Below are 19426 nucleotides of genomic sequence, written 5' to 3' on the forward strand. Positions count from 1 at the left end.
TTACAGTCTAGCTCTCACAATTGTCCGTGAGCACTGGAAAGACCATAGCCTTGACTATATGGACCTCTGTTGGCAAAGCGACATCTTTGCTTTTCAACAGTCTAGGTCTGTCATCCCTTTCCTGCCAAGAAGCAATCGTCTTCTGATTTCATGGCTGCAGTCATCATCAGCAGTGATCTTAGAGCCCAAGAAGAGGAAAGCTGTCACTGCTTCCACTTTTTCCCCTCTATTTACCATGACGTGATGGGGCTGGATGCCGTGATCTTAGTTTTTTAATATTTAGTTTTAAGTCAGCTTTCTCACTCTCCTCCTTCACCCTCATCAAGAGATTCTTAAGTTCCTCTTCACTTTCTGCCATTAGAGTGGTATCTTCCACATATCTGAGATTGTCCCATCAATCTTGTTTTCAGCTTGTAACTCTTCCAGTCCGGCATTTTTCATGATGTGCTCAGTGTATGAGTTAAATAAATAGGGTGACAACAAGCAGCCTTGGCGTATTCCTTTCTCAATCCTGAACCAGTCAGTTGTTCCGTGCAGGATTCTAACTGTTGCTTTTTGACGCACATCCAGTTTTTTCAGGAGACAGGTAAGATAGACTGGTATTTCCATCTCTTTAAGAGTTTTACATGGTTTGTTATGATCCACACAATCAAAGGCTTTAGCATAGTCAATGAAACAGAGGTAGATATTTCTCTGGAATTACCATGCTTTTTCTATGATCCAGTGAAAGTTGGCAATTTGATCTCCAGTTCCTCTGCACATTCTATTCTTGTCAGCAACCCCACTCTTTTGGAACTTTGCAGAAAAAGGAATGAAGACTTTTACTGTCTTGATCCTTATTGCATACACCTGACTACATAATCTCTTCCTACTCACCAGGAAGAGCCAACTCATTGGAAAAGACCTTGATGCTTGGAAAGATTGAGGGCAGAAGAAGGGGACAACAGAGGATGAGATGGGTGGATGGCATCACCGACTCAATGGGCATGAGTTTGAACAAACTCAGGGAGAGAGTGAAGAATAAGGAGGCCTGGAGTGCTGCAGTTCGTGGGGTTGCAAAGAGTCAAACATGACTTAGTGATTGAACAACAACTCACCAGGAAGGGAGCAGGCACAGTTCTTGAGGCACTAACCTACTGTGTTCCCGCTTTGTTTGGCAAAGTAATAAAGTCACTCTTTCCTTCTCTTCCATAATTCTATCTCTGTATTTCTTTTTGGCATTGATGCACAGAGAACCAAGATTTTGGCAACAAAGTTGCTGCCTGGTTTCCTTTTGCCACTTGTAATGAAGTGCAACTGAAGAGAGATAAATTGAGGAAAGGACAATTCAACAAAAATGAAGCAAGAATGAATGGGAGAATTTAAAAAATTCTCAGCCTCTCCAGATGGCGATAGATGCCACACATCAGAGATGGCAGCCAAAAGTACAGCATACCATTTGTCCAGTACGGTCTTGATTTTAAAGTAATTTTCAAAAACCACTCATTTTTTTTTTTTTTTTTTGGTGGTGTCACATGGCATGTAGGATCTTAGTTCCCCACCCAGGGACTGAACCCATGCCTGCTCCAGTGGGAGCACAGAGTCTTAACCACTGGATCGCTAGAGAAGTCCCAAGTCTTGATTTTAAAAAACAAAAACAACAACAACAACAAAACTCAAAACAATGTGACATAGAGAAAAAGCTGAGTGTGTGATGGAAGGGACAACTTTTGCAAGAACTGAAGAAAGTTCAGGAGATCAAACCAAAAGCCTTTGCAAGAATTCAAGGATGTGTCTCACAGATCCTCTTAAACAGACAGAGGTCCTCTATGAAGCTTCAAGGGTTGCCCTTGTCAATTAAAAATTGGAGCTTGCCAGCGGTAATTGCCATCTGCCTCTGCGCAGACTGAGTCCTGTGCTGGTGCAGCTTCTGACCTTCAACATGCCCTAAAAGCAGTTCAGGGTAGACAGTGAGGCCCTCTGTGCTCCAGGGAAACTGGGGGAACAGGTCTTTAAATAGATACTTTCAGGAACTGATGTCATGATCCCAATCTTTGCATCTCTTCATATCTAGAAAAGCACTTAATCCCTTCATGGTGACATCAGTTCAGTTCAGTTCAGTCACTCAGTCGTGTCCAACTCTTTGCGACCCCATGAACTGCAGCATGCCAGGCCTCCATGTCCATCACCAACTCCCAGAGTTTACCCAAACTCATGTCCATTGAGTCAGTGATGCCATCTAACCATCTCACCCTCTGTGGTCCCCTTCTCCTCCTGCCTTCAATCTTCCCCAGCATCAGGGTCTTTTCAAATGAGTCAGCTCTTCACATGAGGTGGCCAAAATATTGGAGTTTCAACTTCAACATCAGTCCTTCCAATGAACACCCAGGACTGATCTCCCCTAGGATGGACTGGTTGGATCTCCTTGCAGTCCAAGGGACTCTCAAGAGTCTTCTCCAACACCACAGTTCAAAAGCATCAATTCTTCGGTGCTCAGCTTTCTTTATACTCCAACTATCACATCCATACATGACCACTGGAAAAACCATAGCCTTGACTAGATGGACCTTTGTTGATAAAGTAATGTCTCTGCTTTTTAATATGCTGTCTAGGTTGGTCATAACTTTCCTTCCAAGGAGTAAGCGTCTTTTAATTTCATGGCTGCAATCACCCTCTACAGTGATTTTGGAGCCCCCCCCTCAAAAAAGTCAGTCACTGTTTCTACTGTTTCCCCATCTATTTGCCATGAAGTGATGGGACTGGATGCCATGATCTTAGTTTTCTGAATGTTGAGCTTTAAGCCAACTTTTTCACTCTCCTCTTTCATTTTCATCAAGAGGCTGTTTAGTTCTTCTTCACTTTCTGCCATAAGGGTGGTGTCATCTGCATATCTGAGGTTATTAATATTTCTCCTGGCAATCTTGATTCCAGCTTGTGTTTCTTCCAGGCCAGTGTTTCTCATGATGTACTCTGCATATAAGTTAAATAAGCAGGGTGACAATATATAGCCTTGACGTACTCCTTTTCCTATTTGGAACCAGTCTGTTGTTCTATCTCCAGTTCTAACTGTTGCTTCCTGACCTGCATACAGGTTTCTCAAGAGGACGGTCAGGTGGTCTGGTATTCCCATCTCTTTCAGAATTTTCCACAGTTTATTGTGATCCACACAGTCAAAGGCTTTGGCATAGTCAATAAAGCAGAAATAGATGTTTTTCTGGAATTCTCTTGCTTTTCCGATGATCCAGCGGATGTTGGCAATTTGATCTCTGGCTCCTCTGCCTTTTCTAAAACCAGCTTGAACACATGGAAGTTCACAGTTCATGTATTGCTGAAGCCTGGCTTGGACAACTTTGAGCATTACTTTACTAGCATATGAGATGAGTGCAATTGTGTGGTAGTTTGAGCATTCTTTGGCATTGCCTTTCTTTGGGATTGGAATGAAAACTGACCTTTTCCAGTCCTGTGGCCACTGCTGAGTTTTCCAAATTTGCTGGCATATTGAGTGCAGCACTTTCACAGCGTCATCTTTTAGGATTTGAAATAGCTCAACTGGAATTGAGCTATGACCTCCACCACCACCTCCATCACCTCCACTAGCTTTGTTTGTAGTAATGCTTCCTAAGGCCCACTTGACTTCACATTCCAGGATGTCTGGCTCTAGGTGAGTGATCACACTATCGTGATTATCTGGGTCGGGAAGATCTTTTTTGTGTAGTTCTTCTGTGTATTCTTGCCACCTCTTCTTAATATCTTCTGCTTCTATTAGGTCCCTACCATTTCTGTCTTTTATTGAGCCCATCTTTGCATGAAATATTCCCTGTATCTCTAATTTTCTTGAAGAGATCTCTAGTCTTTCTATTCTATTTTTTCCTCTATTTCTTTGTATTGATCACTGAGGAAGGCTTTCTTATCTCTCCTTGCTATTCTTTGGAACTCTGCATTCAAACAGGTATATGTTTGCTTTTCTCCTTTGCTTTTCACTTCTCTTCTTTTCACAGCTATTTGTAAGGCCTCCTCAGACAGCCATTTTGCTTTTTTGCATTTCTTTTTCTTGGGGATGGTCTTGATCCCTGTCTCCTGTACAATGTCACGAACCTCTGTCCATAGTTCATCAGGTACTCTGTCTATCAGATCTAGTCCCTTAAATCTATTTCTTACTTCCACTGTATAATCATAAGGGATTTGATTTAGGTCATACCTGAATGGTCTAGTGGTTTTCTCCACTTTCTTCAATTTCAGTCTGAATTTTGCAATAAGAAGTTCATTATCTGAACCACAGTCAGCTCCTGGTCTTGTTTTTGCTGACTGTGTAGAGCTTCTCCGTCTCTGGCTGCAAAGCATATAATCAATCTGATTTCAGTGTTGACCATCTGGGGATGTCCATGTGCAGAGTCTTCTCTTGCGTTGTTGGAAGAGGGTGTTTGCTACGACCAGTGTGTTCTCTTGGAAAAACTCTATTAGCCTTTGTCCTGCTTCATTCTGTAATCCAAGGCCAAATTTGCCTGTTACTCCATGTATTTCTTGTCTTCCTACTTCTGCATTCCAGTCCCCTATAATGAAAAGGACATCTTTTTTGGGTGTTATTTCTAAAAGATCTTGTAGTTCTTCATAGAACCGTTTAGCTTCAGCTTCTTCAGCGTTACTGGTTGGAGCATAGACTTGGATTACCGTGATATTGAATGGTTTGCCTTGGAAATGAACAGAGATCATTCTGTTGTTTTTGAGATTGCATCCAAGTACTGCATTTTGGACTCTTTTGTTGACTATGATGGCTACTCCATTTCTTCTAAGGGATTCCTCCCCACAATAGTATATATAATGGTCATCTGAGTTAAATTCACCCATTTCAGTCCATCTTAGTTTGCTGATTCCTAGAATGTTGACGTTCACTCTTGCCATCTTCTGTTTGACCACTTCCAATTTGCCTTGATTCATGGACCTAACATTCCAGGTTCCTATGCAATATTGCTCTTTACAGCATCGGACCTTGCTTCTATCACCAGTCACATCCACAGCTGGGTGTTGTTTTTACTTTGGCTCCACTCATTGCATTGAATGCACCCTTCACCTAAATCTCATATATATCGACCTTCCCCCACTGCCTCTTTGAAGCAGCTGCTTTCTCCTGGGCTGCATTCCTCATTTTACCCCAAATAGGACAGAACTCGCAACTCTCACATTGTGCATCTTTTTAGTTGACACCCTTCAGCCACTCAGCAGGAGCCAAAAATGGAAAAGGGCTTATCTCAGAAACATTTGTGTGAGTGGAATGAATTGCCATGAAATCAGTACAAGACTCACAAAATTCTTAAGAAAATTATTTCAACAGAAATACCGCCAGTCTGGACAAAAAGGAGCAGAGAAAATATAAAATGAAAGAAGGGTGTAGGACCTTCAAAACTGGACTGATAGGAAATAGGCTGATAAAATGACTCAACTGTAAACACATTTCATGGATAAGGAAGGATGACTCAGTGGGTGGAGAAACATTTTTCTAGGGAACAGTGGGGAAACAAGAGGAAAGGTCCATGAATGAGCTCAGGGAGCAAAATTGAACCACCATAAGACAGAGAAATGCAATTTTTTATGCTTCAGTTACCATGTAAATTGCACTATATGCAACTACAGGGGCATCCTTGTCATAGCAGATTAGCTTTCACTCTTACGAATGCAATGGCTGAGCACAAGTGGTTTACATGAACTGCTGTCCCCATTAGCAAGTCTTATGGAGAGATGGAACAAAATAAGGAGTGAAAACTAAGCCTTCCAGTGTAGATGGATGATGTTGGTTCTCCAAGTGAATTTTCTCCTGGTTTTTGGAATTTTTAAGAACTATAACTGGATAGCTGACTCCCTGTCTTCTTGCCTACAAAGGAAGCCAGTCATTCTTTATACCCAGGTGTAGTTCCCAATCAATATTTTCCATCAAGTGAGAGACAGACTGGGGAACCCTGCTTATACAGCTTACACTAGCTTACACAGAAACACCAGGTTTGTTTCCTTTCTCTTAAGTAGATAACCAATGAACATCAGACATATAGGAAGAGAACGCAGCATGAAAGAAAAAGACCAAGTAGGGATTAAAACAGATAATACAGGGGAACACAAAAGCTCTTATTCTGATACTTAGCAAGAATCAAAAGGATATTTCAGCTATCAGCAAGTTAGATCAGAGAATATAAAGGGTTTTTAGATATTAACCTATGATTTTTAAATTAAAAATTTAGTAGAATGGAAAATAAAGAGGAGGAATTCTTCTAAAACACAGAACCAGGAGACTTCCCTGGCAGTCCAGTATTTAGAACTCTGCACTTTCACTGTAAGGGATGTGAGTTCAATCCCTGGTCAGGGAATAATATCCAGCATACTGCGTGGCATGGTCAAAACAAACAAACAAAACAAGCTATTGTCAACCACAAATTGGCACTTTCCAAGAGCATCGTGAACTGAACATCAAAGGCATTTACCATCTGCCATGGTGACTGAACTCCATGCTGCTATAGCTGACCTTCAACAACCCCTGAGGGAGTTCAGGGTGGAGTGAGGCACTCTGTGCTCCAGGGAATCTGGTGGGAGAGGTCTTTAGATAGTTGGATGTTTTTAGGAACAGATATTATGATCTCAATCCTTACATCTCCTCATATCTAGAGAAGCACTAAATCCCTTCATGGTGACATCAGATCCTCATGACTAACAAAAAAACCTTTTGTAAAATGAGTGCTTAATGGTATTGAACTCCGCCTACACCAAAACCTTATATATTGACCTTCCCCCACTGCCACTTTGGAGCAAGCTATCTGAGATGCTACCTCCCAGGCTGCAGTCCTCATTTTGCCCCAAATAAAACTTAATTCACAGCTCTCAAGTTGTACATCTTTTTTAGTCGACACAATAAATAAATAAAAGAGAGCCAGAAGGAAAGCAATGGAAAATACTGAGTAAAAAGTAAAGAGGCCTAGATGACCAGTCCAGGAAACCCTGTATTTGACTATTAGGATTTCCAGGAAGAATTTGGAGAATGAAGAAGAAGGAAATGATGATAGAAAGCAAAGAATTTTTATCAAAATTGAGAAAAGACCTACTTCAAATAGATCCTAATAAGTGCCTAACAAGATGGATTTTTTAAAAAAGGTATAGATACTGAGGATGAAGAAGAAAATCTTAAAACTCCAAAAGGAAAATATGTCACTCAGAAGGTCCAGGAATGAGCCCTAACATCACATTTCTGATCAATTTCACTGAGTACTGGAGAAGTGGAACAAGGCCTTCCAAGTTGTGGGAGAAAATGGTTTTATCCAGTTGTGTATATTTTAGCCAAACTATGAACTATGAGGTTAAATTAAGGATCTTTTTACTCAGATGAGTTTACCTCCCATTCTTTTCTCTGCAAGCTACTTGAAGGTATATTCCAGAGCCCAGGGAAATAAACCCCAAAAGTATAAGATCTGGAGAACCAAAAGCAGTGGTTTCTGCCCAGGAGAGCAGTGAAATCTCAGAGTGAGTGCTATGCTGAAGAGCTAAAGATTAACCAGCCCAGTATAGAGTAAGAGAACCAGAGCTCAAGAAATACGTTATCGCCAAAACAACATATAATTCAAAAGATGAGGAAACTCTTATAAAAAAAATAATAACCTGATGCAAGAGACAAGGGCAATTTAAAGCTCCAAGATAAACTATAACCATAGGAGAAAAAAAAATCTTGGTCCATACAGAAAGCTAACTAAAGTGTGGCATGATTTTAAGCAGTTGATGGAGCATAAGAAAAGAAAACCCACTGTAAGCATTGACATCCTTAACCCTCATATTGTTCAGGGGCCAACTGTACAGACTAATCCTGTAAAAAATCTTCTATAAAATATGAATAAATTAAATCCGGTATCAACAAATATCTTTATCTTTTCCCATGAAGACAAACACATTTCAGCATTAGAAAATCTATTAACATAACTCACACTTTTAACAGATTAAAACTCTAGCTTTCATCTTAAAAGTTAGGAAGAAAAGATGACATTCTAACTTGATAGACACTATCTAGCAAAATTAAAAAGTCATACTTGACACCTGAGAAAAGTACTCTCATTTATGCCTGGAGCAAGTCAAGGTTTTCCTGTTCTGCACCACTGTATTAAAAGTTAGCAACTGCAACCACAAAAGTATAAGAAATAAGAAGGATTCTGATGAAAAAAGAATTGACAATTGCTGTTTATAGATGGAATCATTATCACCTAAAATAAAATTCATAAGAACCAAAAATGAGAAAATGTGAGAACTAAGGAATAGTAAGGAGACTGGATACAAGATCAACACACAAAATTTTAGAACTGAGCAGGACCCTATGGGGTTCCTGGGCATGGGAGCCTTTCCATGTCTCCCATTTCTTGTTTGTAGGGAACAGACTCCTGCCTCTATGACCTTCCTGAGGGCAGACTGGAACAGTTGTTAATCAGGGAAGGGAGGGGATGCGGTGACAAATGAGAAGCAGCCAAGAAACAATAGTGCAGCCTTGGGGCAGGGTCCTGGCTCTGCCTCAACCTGCATAACAATATCTCTGAGCTCTTCTGCAAAACTAAAATCCCCCCCAAATGAAAAATGTTAGCGTTCTTCTTTCCAGTTTAAAGGAACTGGAGAAGCTCATTAGGAGACCACCTGGTGCCAAATTAAAGAAACCACAGAACTTCATTAGATCACCTGAGGCCAGATTAAAAGAGTACAGGCCCTGCACACACCCTAAACTTTGAACTTTGTTACAAAACTTCTCACCAAATCCCCATGGTTTTGAGAGGAATGAGCTTCGTGTGCCCCCCTTTGCCCGGCAAAGCAATAAAGCGGTTCTTTTCCACCTCATCCAATACCCTGTCTCCAAGATTGGATTTGGCAGGTGCAAAGAGGCGGAGTTTTCAGCCTCACCATGTGTCAACAAAAACCTAACTGAAAATACCATTGAAACAAGCTTCAATTCTTATTATCAATAAAAAGTGTTACATACCTAAGATGAAAGGAATATCTGTATGAAGAAAATCATAAAGTTTTAGAGAAGAATATTTTTTTAAAATAGCGAAATAAATGGGAATGTATTTCATGTTTCCAAATGAGAAGAATAAATAGTATAAAGACATCATTTGTAAATATTGCTGCTGCATCAACAGCCATGACTCAAGTGAGTGCAACTTAAATAGTCTTCAATAGAAGGTTGGTTTGAATAGAAAGATTAACTTTAGGGCTGCTGTTTGGAATTGAAAGATAGCAAAATTACAAATGAAATGCAGGGAATGATAAACACTAATTTCAGAATAGTGGTCAATTCTGAGGGAAGGCAAAGAAGGGACTATAGCTAACCGGGCACCTTGCAGGAGGAATCAGCTCTATTGTGAATGTTTTAGTTTTAAGGTGGGTGGTCAGGACTGTTCTTCTGTGTCTAAAATAGAATAAGGAGGGAGGATTCAAGAGCCTGACGTAGGACCCATCTCATACCACAGACACAACAAATCTACAGCTACATATGGAATAATTCCCTTGGAAAGGGACCTGAAAACCAGATGAATAGAGCCTCTGCAACAAAGGGTAAAAGGACAGAACTGATATGGCAGGAGAGGCAGAGATATAGTCTCACCAAGGTAAAACCCACCCCAGCCATGGTGATCCAAGATTGAGAGGGGTTACAAAGGTATGGATCTTTTCCCTGAGAAATAGGGTATTGTAATTTTACATTAGGTACCTCAGCCCCTAGACCTGCACAGGAGAAACAAATCCCCCAAACACCTAACTCTGAAAACCAATGAGGAATATGACCTAAAAATCTATAGAAGAAAAGGGAATGGAAAGCCCACTGATAAAAGGTCCAAGCACAGACTCACCCAACCTCAAAACCAATGCAAAAGTACCATTATTACAGAATGAATTAAAATCATAGTTAGGCTGCATGCACTTTAATGCAATAGGTTGTGGTTGGGTGGAATACAATATTCAGAAAAAGTAATCTGGGGGACTTCCTTGGTGGTCCAGTGGCTAAGGCTCTGAGCTGCCAATGCAGGAGGCCTGGGTTCAATCTCTGGTCACAGAACTAGATCCCACATGCTGCAACTAAGAGTTTGCATGCCACGACTAAAGATCCTGTGTACTGCAACTAAGACCTGGCATAGCCAAACACAAATTACATTGTGTTTTGCCAATGTAATATAAAGGGACTTATCCCTTTATACACATATATTTTAAATTTATTAGTTATGTATATTGTCTGTAGATATAATATTATCTTATGCAAAAAACTATAAATTCTGTTAATAATATTTCTGTTCATTGTTAATAATGCTAAAACATGTGGGGAAAATATTCTTATGATGCATTCTATTTAAGCTTCTTATGACAGAAGTGAAATCTCTGTCAATATGTTGGTTTGAAAGCCTGGCCCATGTGCGTGTCTGTAATAGTCAGCTGTGTTGATCAGAACATGAGGCCAATAAGATTTTTGCTTCAGATCTCTTCTTCTCATTTCTTCACATCTCCATTTAACTTCTTTTAGAGAAAATCCCTAATCCATTATCAAAAGCTGAATGCCAAAACCTGATAGAAGTCTTGAATATGCATTTTTCTGAGATGAAAGAGGATGGCTAAATACAACTACTAACAGCATTATAAACACACATTGAAGTCACAGTGATTGGCCAAATATTCATGTTTTTATATAAATTCTCTCTGTTAACTCGGCAGGGAAATATACACATTGGGATGATTGCTATTGTCTCTTTATAGGCAATTAAAAATAGTATGTCAGCTCTAACTTATTATATTGATTTAATGCAAAAAGTTTTCCAGGGTTCACTACTTTTTCCCTTAGAAAATCTGTTGTAAGTGAAGCCAATGCATGTAGCAATGTGAATTTTAAGTATGTTCAATGATGCCATGTTGGAATATGTCTAGTTTTGTTACACTGGCATGAAAAAAAAAAAGAAGAAGACTCACTGACAGTTGAGACTAATGCTCAACGTAGCTGATTCCTAAAATGGGAAGATAATTCCTTGCTTTTGATGAAAGTGTCTAACTTCATGTACAAAATGTTTTGCAACTTAATTTCACAAATGAAAAATTTCCCCTTATAAACTCAGCATCAAGTTTCCATGGCAATATTTCCTTGCATAATCACTGGTATAATCATTCTTCATTACATGGCCTAGCTGACCACAGGGTATAGTCATAGCATTTCAAATTGTGTAAAAGGAATTCCCAAAGTGGATATAATATAAAGAAAGGGTGGGGGGAATACTATCTTTTTGTTCTACTTTAACTCTAGAAAAGCAAAGAAAGGAAAGGACTTAATTTTTTTAATTGAAATATAGTTGATTTACAATGTTGTATTAATTTTTGCTACATTCTTTTTTAATATATATTCTTTTCCATGGTTTATTATAAGATATTGAATGTACTTCTCTATGCTACACAGTAGGACCTTGTTGTTCATCCACCTTATATATAAAAGCTTACATCTGCTAACCCCAAACTCCTACTCCATTCCTACCCTACCCACTTGCCCCCTGGCGACCACAAGTCTGTTCTCTATGGAGAGGACAAAGTTTTTCATGTTTATTTACCACTTAAGTCACTATAAGTTAATCATAGTTGGGTCAAGAATTTCTTCAGGGAGGGACTTTGGGGTTTTAGGTCATCTTTTCAGTTCTGTCTCAGTCTCTTTCCTCTTGGAAACAACTCGAACAGCATGAACTGGGTGGGGATGAGTATCAGCCTGAAAAATTAAGAGTTGACGTGCAGAGAAAGTTCTTGGGTTTTAGCGATTACCTGCTTCAAAGAAAGAAGAAGAGACGGACCAAGGAGAAAAACCAAAGCTTTTATTTTTTTAAGGTTCCCATAGGAGAGTGTGAATCACAATGTAGGTTCTAATCATCTGATGTTTTAGATAAATATTACTTTGAACCATATAAAATTGCTTATATTTGACTATCATCTTATGCATAAAAACTGCAGTTTCATATGATTCAACTGAATATCTTAAAGTGTAAAATGCTTACTAGAAAACCCAAGTAAAGATTTGGGGTCATTACATGTTTATAACGATTTATACACCAAATCCTTCATCTTAACATGCTTTGTTCGAAGGCATGGACATTTGGGGCATTTTTACTTCTCATCATTCTGGCCAAGTTTGTTTGGATAAGACTGAAAATTAGTTCAAAAATCTCTCCTTCCCTGATCTCCAAACACTGAAGTGCAGTGTTCATTCTGAGAGTTGCTCGTTCAGGAAGGTTTCGCCATTCTGAAATCTGGATTGAAAGGCAGTCTGTCAGAACGATAAAAATCTTAGAAGCACTGAGGTCTATCAACGCTTATTTTTTTTCCAGCGACTATTTTGTCCTAACAAAACATCAAAAACATGCTCATTGTTTCCAATGCAGCCACCACCATTAATCATTCTCATTATTGATTATCTGTCACTTTTATCTGCATTTATGTGTTTTTCAGCATAGAATAAATATATTTCTCAGCGATTTAAAAAGTCCTTGAAAGATGACAAAGTATAGTGACAGGAAACTATTATTATCAAGTCCTTGGGTTTCATTTTTAAATATATCACAAAGCACATCACCGTCATTTTATAAGCATGTTTCAGAGCAACCTTAAAAATCATGCTCTATGACATTGCAATTCAAAGGACAGGGCTCCTCTAGGACACTGAAAGAGCATTGACCTAAGATGCTCTTGAAAAAGCATTTTCCCTTATTCTTTATTTACTCATCTATAAAAATTGGATAATAATGCCTTACATACTTCTACAGATATTATAATGAAATTCCTGTAACGAATGTATCTGATGAATGATCCATATGGAAATGATCTACAAACTTTATTTTGTTATTTATTTGCTTTTTGGCCATACCATGACGTATGTGGGATCTTCCCTGACCAGGGATCTAACCCATGTCCCTTGGATTGGAAGTGTGGAGTCAACCACTGGACCACCAGGGAAGCCTCTATCTACAAACTTTAAAGCAGGAAATAAAAGTGAAGTTATTTAGGGAAAAAGAAAAGTAAAAGTGAAAGGTGTTTAAAAGAAAAAGCACTCTGAAATTAAGTTAATGGCCAAGCGAGAATGAAAACATGTACTCTGAATATATTCAGAGAGGAGTAACAAAGACAGGGCAAGGCTGGTGCTGGTTTCCTGTGACAATATTTTCCAAGTTGACAGTGACTGTTTGAGACTTCCCTGGTGGTTCAGTGGTTAAGACTCCATGCTTCCACTACAAGGGGGCATGGGTTTGATTCCTGGTTAGGGAACTAAGATTCCACATGCCCCTCAGCACAGCCAAAAAACATTTTTTAATATTAATAATAATAAAATGACTGTGTTCTTGCATCGGCAAGCAGTGGGGGAGGGGTAGAGGGTAATGGGAAGGTGAGCAGAAGCAGAAAGCGTTGCCTGGTGGCCAGGTTGACCACAAGCAGAACCAGCCAAACTTTGAGATTCAGCTGCACCTTCACCCAAGCTTGTTTGTAATGGTTTGATTGGAAACCTTGAGATCAGTTAGTTCTCCTCTACTGCAGATCTCTATCTTGTTTGTCACCTTGCCAAATGTAGGCTCCTCTGTATATCCTTCCTCTCCCCTGCTCTTACCTGTAGTAAGGGCTTCTTGTTGCAGGTAAGTCTGGGCTTCCTCTCCTGTAACTGCAGTGTGCACTGCTACTCTCCGGTGCAAAGTTCCCCACCTATCTTTTGGGATTTTCACCAAAGCCACTTCCCCTACTTCCTTATTCCAGTTAGAGAATAAGAACCCTCTGCCTTCTTCCCTTCCTGAAGCCCAGATCTCTTGGCATATTCTTGACAGTCTTTGGCAGATGCTGCACATTCTACTACATCTCAGGGCTGGAGAAGGGATCGGTGTCATTCTTAAGTTCCTCAATCAATTTCCAATCAATTTCTCTCTTCAGAAGGAGGAATGGCAGGTGGGGAGTCAGTCTTTATGGTAGTGCTTCTTCCTTTCATCATCATCTCTGCTATCTACTAACCTACCACTCACTCCTGAAACTGAAGATTTCTGCTACTGGCACATATTCTCTTTCTTGACCCCCGTCCTGGCATTGTCTTGTTTGTCTTCAATGTCAACATACACAATCCTAGACTCAAGGCTCATCAGTGACTTAAAAAAAATTTTTGGTCACACTGAATGGCATGTAAGATCTTAGATTCCTGACTAGAGACTGAACTTGTGCCCCCTGTATTGGAAGCATGGAGTCTTAACCATTGGACCACCGGGGAATTCCCTACTCCAGTGACTTTCTTCCCTCCACTTTATCAATGGCTCTTGGACAGCAAGGAGATCAAACCAATAAACCCTAAAGGAAATCAACCCTGTATATTCATTGAAAGGATTGATGCTGAAGCTCCAATACTTTGGCCACCTGATGCCAAGAGCCCACTCATTGGAAGACACCCTGATGCTGGGAAAGATTGAGGGCAGGAGAAGAGGGTGACAGGGAATGAGATGGTTGGTGGCATCATTGATTCAATGGGAATGAGTTTGAGCAACCTCCAGGGGATACTGAGGGACAGAGAGGCCAGTGTGCTGCAGTCCATGGGGTCACAAAGAGTTGGACATGACTTAGGAACTAAAAAACAACAAGTTCTACAAATTGTCATCAGCCAGAGCTTACTGCACCCTTCTGAAATAAATATCCTTCTCTGTAATTACAATGTCCCCCTCCTTTCATTCCTCACTGCCACGTTTCAACTATTTTCAGCCAAGGCAATGGCACCCCACTCCAGTACTCTTGCCTGGAAAATCCCATGGACAGAGGAGCCTGGTAGGCTACAGTCCATGGGGTCGCTAAGAGTCGGACACGACTGAGCGACTTCACTTTCACTTTTCACTCTCATGCATTGGAGAAGGAAATGGCAACCCACTCCAGTATTCTTGCCTGGAGAATCCTAGGGACGGCGGAGCCTGGTGAGCTGCCATCTATGGGGTCGCACAGAGTCGGACACGACTGAAGCGACTTAGCATAGCATAGCATAGCATAGTTGCTCAATTCTTCCATTTACATCGGATTTTTAGCACTTTAATACCTTCATTTCCTTACCTGTGAAAGTGAAAATTGTTCAGTCATGTCCAACTCTTTGCAACCCCATGGACTACGCAGTCCAGGGAATTCTCCAGGCCAGAATATTGGAGTGGGTAACCTTTCTCTTCTCCAGGGGATCTTCCCAACCCAGGGATCAAACCCAGATCTCTCGCATTGCAGGTGGATTCTTTACCAGCTGAGCCACAAGGGAAGCCCATTTCCTTCCCTCGGCAGTCTAGATATCATGGTTCATCATTTAAACTGATCTACTTATGATTCTACTTTTGATTCTCTTGTTTCTCTACCCTTCCCTACAACTGGCAAAATCCTACTTCCACATCACTCAGGAAACTGACTGTAGAAAAGACTGCTGTAAAAAATGGCAAAACTGAATGGATTACTGCCATTACTAATGTAAAATCTCTAATCTCAATGGTATTCAAAAAAGGTCTCAATAGTCTCCTTGGCTGCTTCTTTTTTTTTCCTTTTTTAAATTTGAGACTTGTTTAATTATTATTTTGAGGGGTTTCTATAATTGAATTGCATGTCTTTATTTTTTTCATATTCAGTTTGTATTGGGGTATAGTTGATGACCAGTGTTGTGTTAGTTCTGCTGTACAGCAAAATGGTTCAATTATACATATACATTTATCTATTCTTTTTCTAATTCTTTCCTCCCTGGCTTCTTTAGTCAGTTTTCCTTCCTGTTTATCTTTCCTGAAACTCACTGCTCATCATCTTCCAAATCACACATAACAAACTATCTCACCTTCTATGTGGCAGATAAAACAGAAGCCTCCTTCCACTTCCACTAGCTCTTTATGGTGGACACCGCTTATCTGTGCTGCCCAATATCCTTTTTTGATTCTTTTCATGAGAATATCTTGCCAGAGATCTTCAGCCAGGGGGAAGGGACCAAGAGACAAAAAGGTTCTATACAAGGTGAGAGTCACAGTGCTGAATGAATGACTGCCCAGAGCAGTTTAGGAGTGCAGGACAGAAACTTTAGACACCTAGAGAAGCCCTCCTGCAGGAGCTTGTCCTTAGACGGGGAATGAGAAATGGGAAGGACGGTCGTTTCAGGTAGAGGGATGCATCTGAGCAAAAAGAGGAAGAGTGGAAACGTGCATGATGCTCCTGCAGTAGTAGTGAGACCATAGATAGGAAGTACTTGGCTGGGGGAAGAAAGATGCCACAGTCAGAGGGGAAGACAAAGCAAAGTCAGCATTCCCGCTGAGCAACCCCCACCCCAGCCCCAACTCTGCCTTCCCTACCCATGGCCTCCTCCTGGAACCTCCACTCAGTCATCCCACAAATGTTTCTTTCACACCTACTCCCTGACTGGCACTACTTAAGGTATGATTTTCAGGCCTTCAGCAGTGAAAGTGCAGAGTTCTAACAACTGGATCGCCAGGGAATTCCTTCTTACTCATTTCTAAATAACCCAGAATATTGCCTTCTATCTGGAACAGGATAGATATTTAATACAGCTTTTTCTGTCACTTTTGAAAATCATTACTGTGGCATAATTTACATTTCACCATTCATATTTTTTAAGTGAACAGATTATAACTTTTGCAGATTACACACCTGTGTAACCGCCAATCCAATCAGGACATCAAATATTTCCCTCTCCCCAGAAAATTTCCCTTGACACTTTGCAGTCAATCTGTCTCCCACCACAGGTCACCACCAAGCTGATTACTACTTTAGATTACTTTCACCTGCTAGAATTTCATATTTATGAAATCATATGGTACATGTTATTTTGTGTCTGACGTCTTCACAGAACACATTGTTTTTAGATTCATCCCTGTTGTGTGTATCAGGAATTGATTTATTTTCATTACTTGTATATGTACATTGTATGAATTTATACAATTTAAACAAGTTGATAATGGATAAAGCTACAATAAAAATTTGAAAACAAACATTTTGGTGACTGTTTTCTTTTTCTTCTTTTTGAAGCTCCTTCCTGTTTTTTCAGCTTTATTAAGCTATAATCAACATATAAATTATAAGATTTAAAGTGTATAATGTATGATTTGATAAACAAATATATTGTGAATGGCTTCCTCCATCCAGTCATCAATCATCTCACATATTTACCCTTTTTTGGGTGAAAACATTTAAGTTCTAGTGTCTTAGAAAATTTCAACAATACAGTACAGTGTTATTAACTATAGTTGATGACCATTTTCATCTCTCTTAGATATACTCAGAAAATGAATTGCTAGGTCACATGATAATTTACATGATTAACTTAATGAGAAAATAACATACTTTTGTCCAGCTATAAAGTTGTTTATGTTAGGAAGGCTAGTCTGGTAGTTATGACATCAGGGCTGGAAGTAGAATAGACTTTCTACATCTTTGTGAATAAATTAATGAGTAAGTAAAAGAAAAGGAGGGTCTAATAGAAGATAAGTCTCTGTTTTACAAGTTACCATATAGACACACAAGTAAGGTGAGTGTTGATGAGTTTTGGAGGAAGGCTGTAGATATTCTGAGCATATAGATAACAAAGCTTTAATTTCTTCATTTTATATGTGAGGAAAATCAAGACCCAGAGGTTAAATAATTTTTTCAGGTATTCAATGACCTGAGTCAATTAGGTCCAATTAGGCAGAGTTAGGACAAACACCTAGGATGATGGCGTTTTAGACTAGCTCTATTTCTGTACTAAGCTGTACTCAACTGTGAATGAATCCTTTAACAGGTGGGACCTTCTGGAACACTGGGAGTCACTTTTATTTCAGTCTTAGCCCACTGATTTGAAGTTCTGGAATATTACCAGTCACGATACGACTAAAAAGATTTTATAGCTCTCAGTGACACAAGCACCCTCAACGCCCGCACACTGAGCTGTTGAGAACATTTCCTGGGCTGTCTCTTCTTCCTGCCTAGATGTTCCAAACTGGAACTGTCTCAGCCAAACTGAGACATCCAGTCACTGAGCTGATTCAAACTTGGTAGCTGTGCATTGAATATAATGTATAGAACGGGAATATATTCTATCAGGAAGCTGAAGAGTTTCTTAATATTGTATTTTGTTAGAAGCTCTGAGTTAGGTCTTGTGAAAGATACAAAAATTGGAAAGTTACCTTCTTTGCCCACCAGAGACTTGACAGTCAAAAAGAAGACAAATCATAAAACCAGACTGAAGCCTACAAAACCACAAAATGTTGAAGTCATGTAATCAACTGTCATTTAAAAACTAATACACAATTAAGAACAGAAAGCAAAAAATTCTTTAGATGAACACAATCAATACAAATATACCTTAGCTTTATATTATAGCCTGTAAAGAAAAAGATCAGAGAGGAAAGAGGAAAGGGAAAAGTAGGTTGGAGAAGAATTAAACAGAAAATGTGAAAGAAAGAGGCACTAAGGGAAAAAAAATCTGTATGTCTGGATATACATAGTTGTGTGGGATTTTGTTTGTTTGTTTTTGGCTGTGCTGGGTCTTCACTGGGGCACAGGGGTTCTCCAACTGCTGCGATGCATGTGGGATCTTGGGGTTTCCCAGGTGGTGCCAGTGGTAAAGAATCCCCCAGCTAGTGCAAGAGATGCAAAAGACACAGGGGTGGGGAAGATCCCCCGGAGTAGGAAATGGCAAATCACTCCAGTATTCTTGCCTGGAGAATCCCATGGACAGAGGAGCCTAGCAGAGCACACACGCACTCATAAGGGATCTTAGTTCCTGGACCAGGGATCAAACCAACCTTCCCTGCATTGACAGGCAGATTGTTAACAACTGGACCACCAGAGGAGTCCATCTGTTTGTCAAATAAAGCAATAGACCAATAAGTGAGCAGTCTGGCACCCACTTTTCTCTTTTCCTGTGTCCAGCTTCTATGCTATTGATCATAGTCATGCATGCTGCCTCTGGAACCATTCTCTGTTTCTCCCCTCTCCCCTTGTTTCTAATCCAGCTTCACCAGCTCCTTCCCTGCAATAAACGATCATGTTCAAGCCTCAAACACACACGTCCACACCCATAACCACACGCCCACACACGCCCCTTCTACTCTGTATGCCCATCAGTGAGCTTCCTTTCCTTCTGGGGAGTCACTTGAACTAATGTTCTGGGCTTATGGATTTCACTTCTCTGTCTCTTTCTCCTTAACTGCGCTAACTCTTATACCCTTTAAAACTGCACTAAGTAAGGTTCTCAGCAGCTTCTTGGTTAAAACTTTTTTAATTTTACTGAAGTATAGTTGATTATAATGTTTCAGATATACAATAACATGATTGTTTTATGTGTATATATACACACATGTGTATGTGTATATATATCTATGTATACTTTTTCAGTCTTTTCCTTTAGCACAGTCTTGCTTTTTCCAAAATATGTAAGAGGGTATTTTGCTTTGTTTTT

This window comes from Giraffa tippelskirchi, chromosome 2 (assembly GCF_054371585.1).
Source record: "Giraffa tippelskirchi isolate mGirTip1 chromosome 2, T2T-mGirTip1v1.2.pri, whole genome shotgun sequence".
NCBI classification, from domain to species: Eukaryota; Metazoa; Chordata; class Mammalia; order Artiodactyla; family Giraffidae; genus Giraffa; species Giraffa tippelskirchi.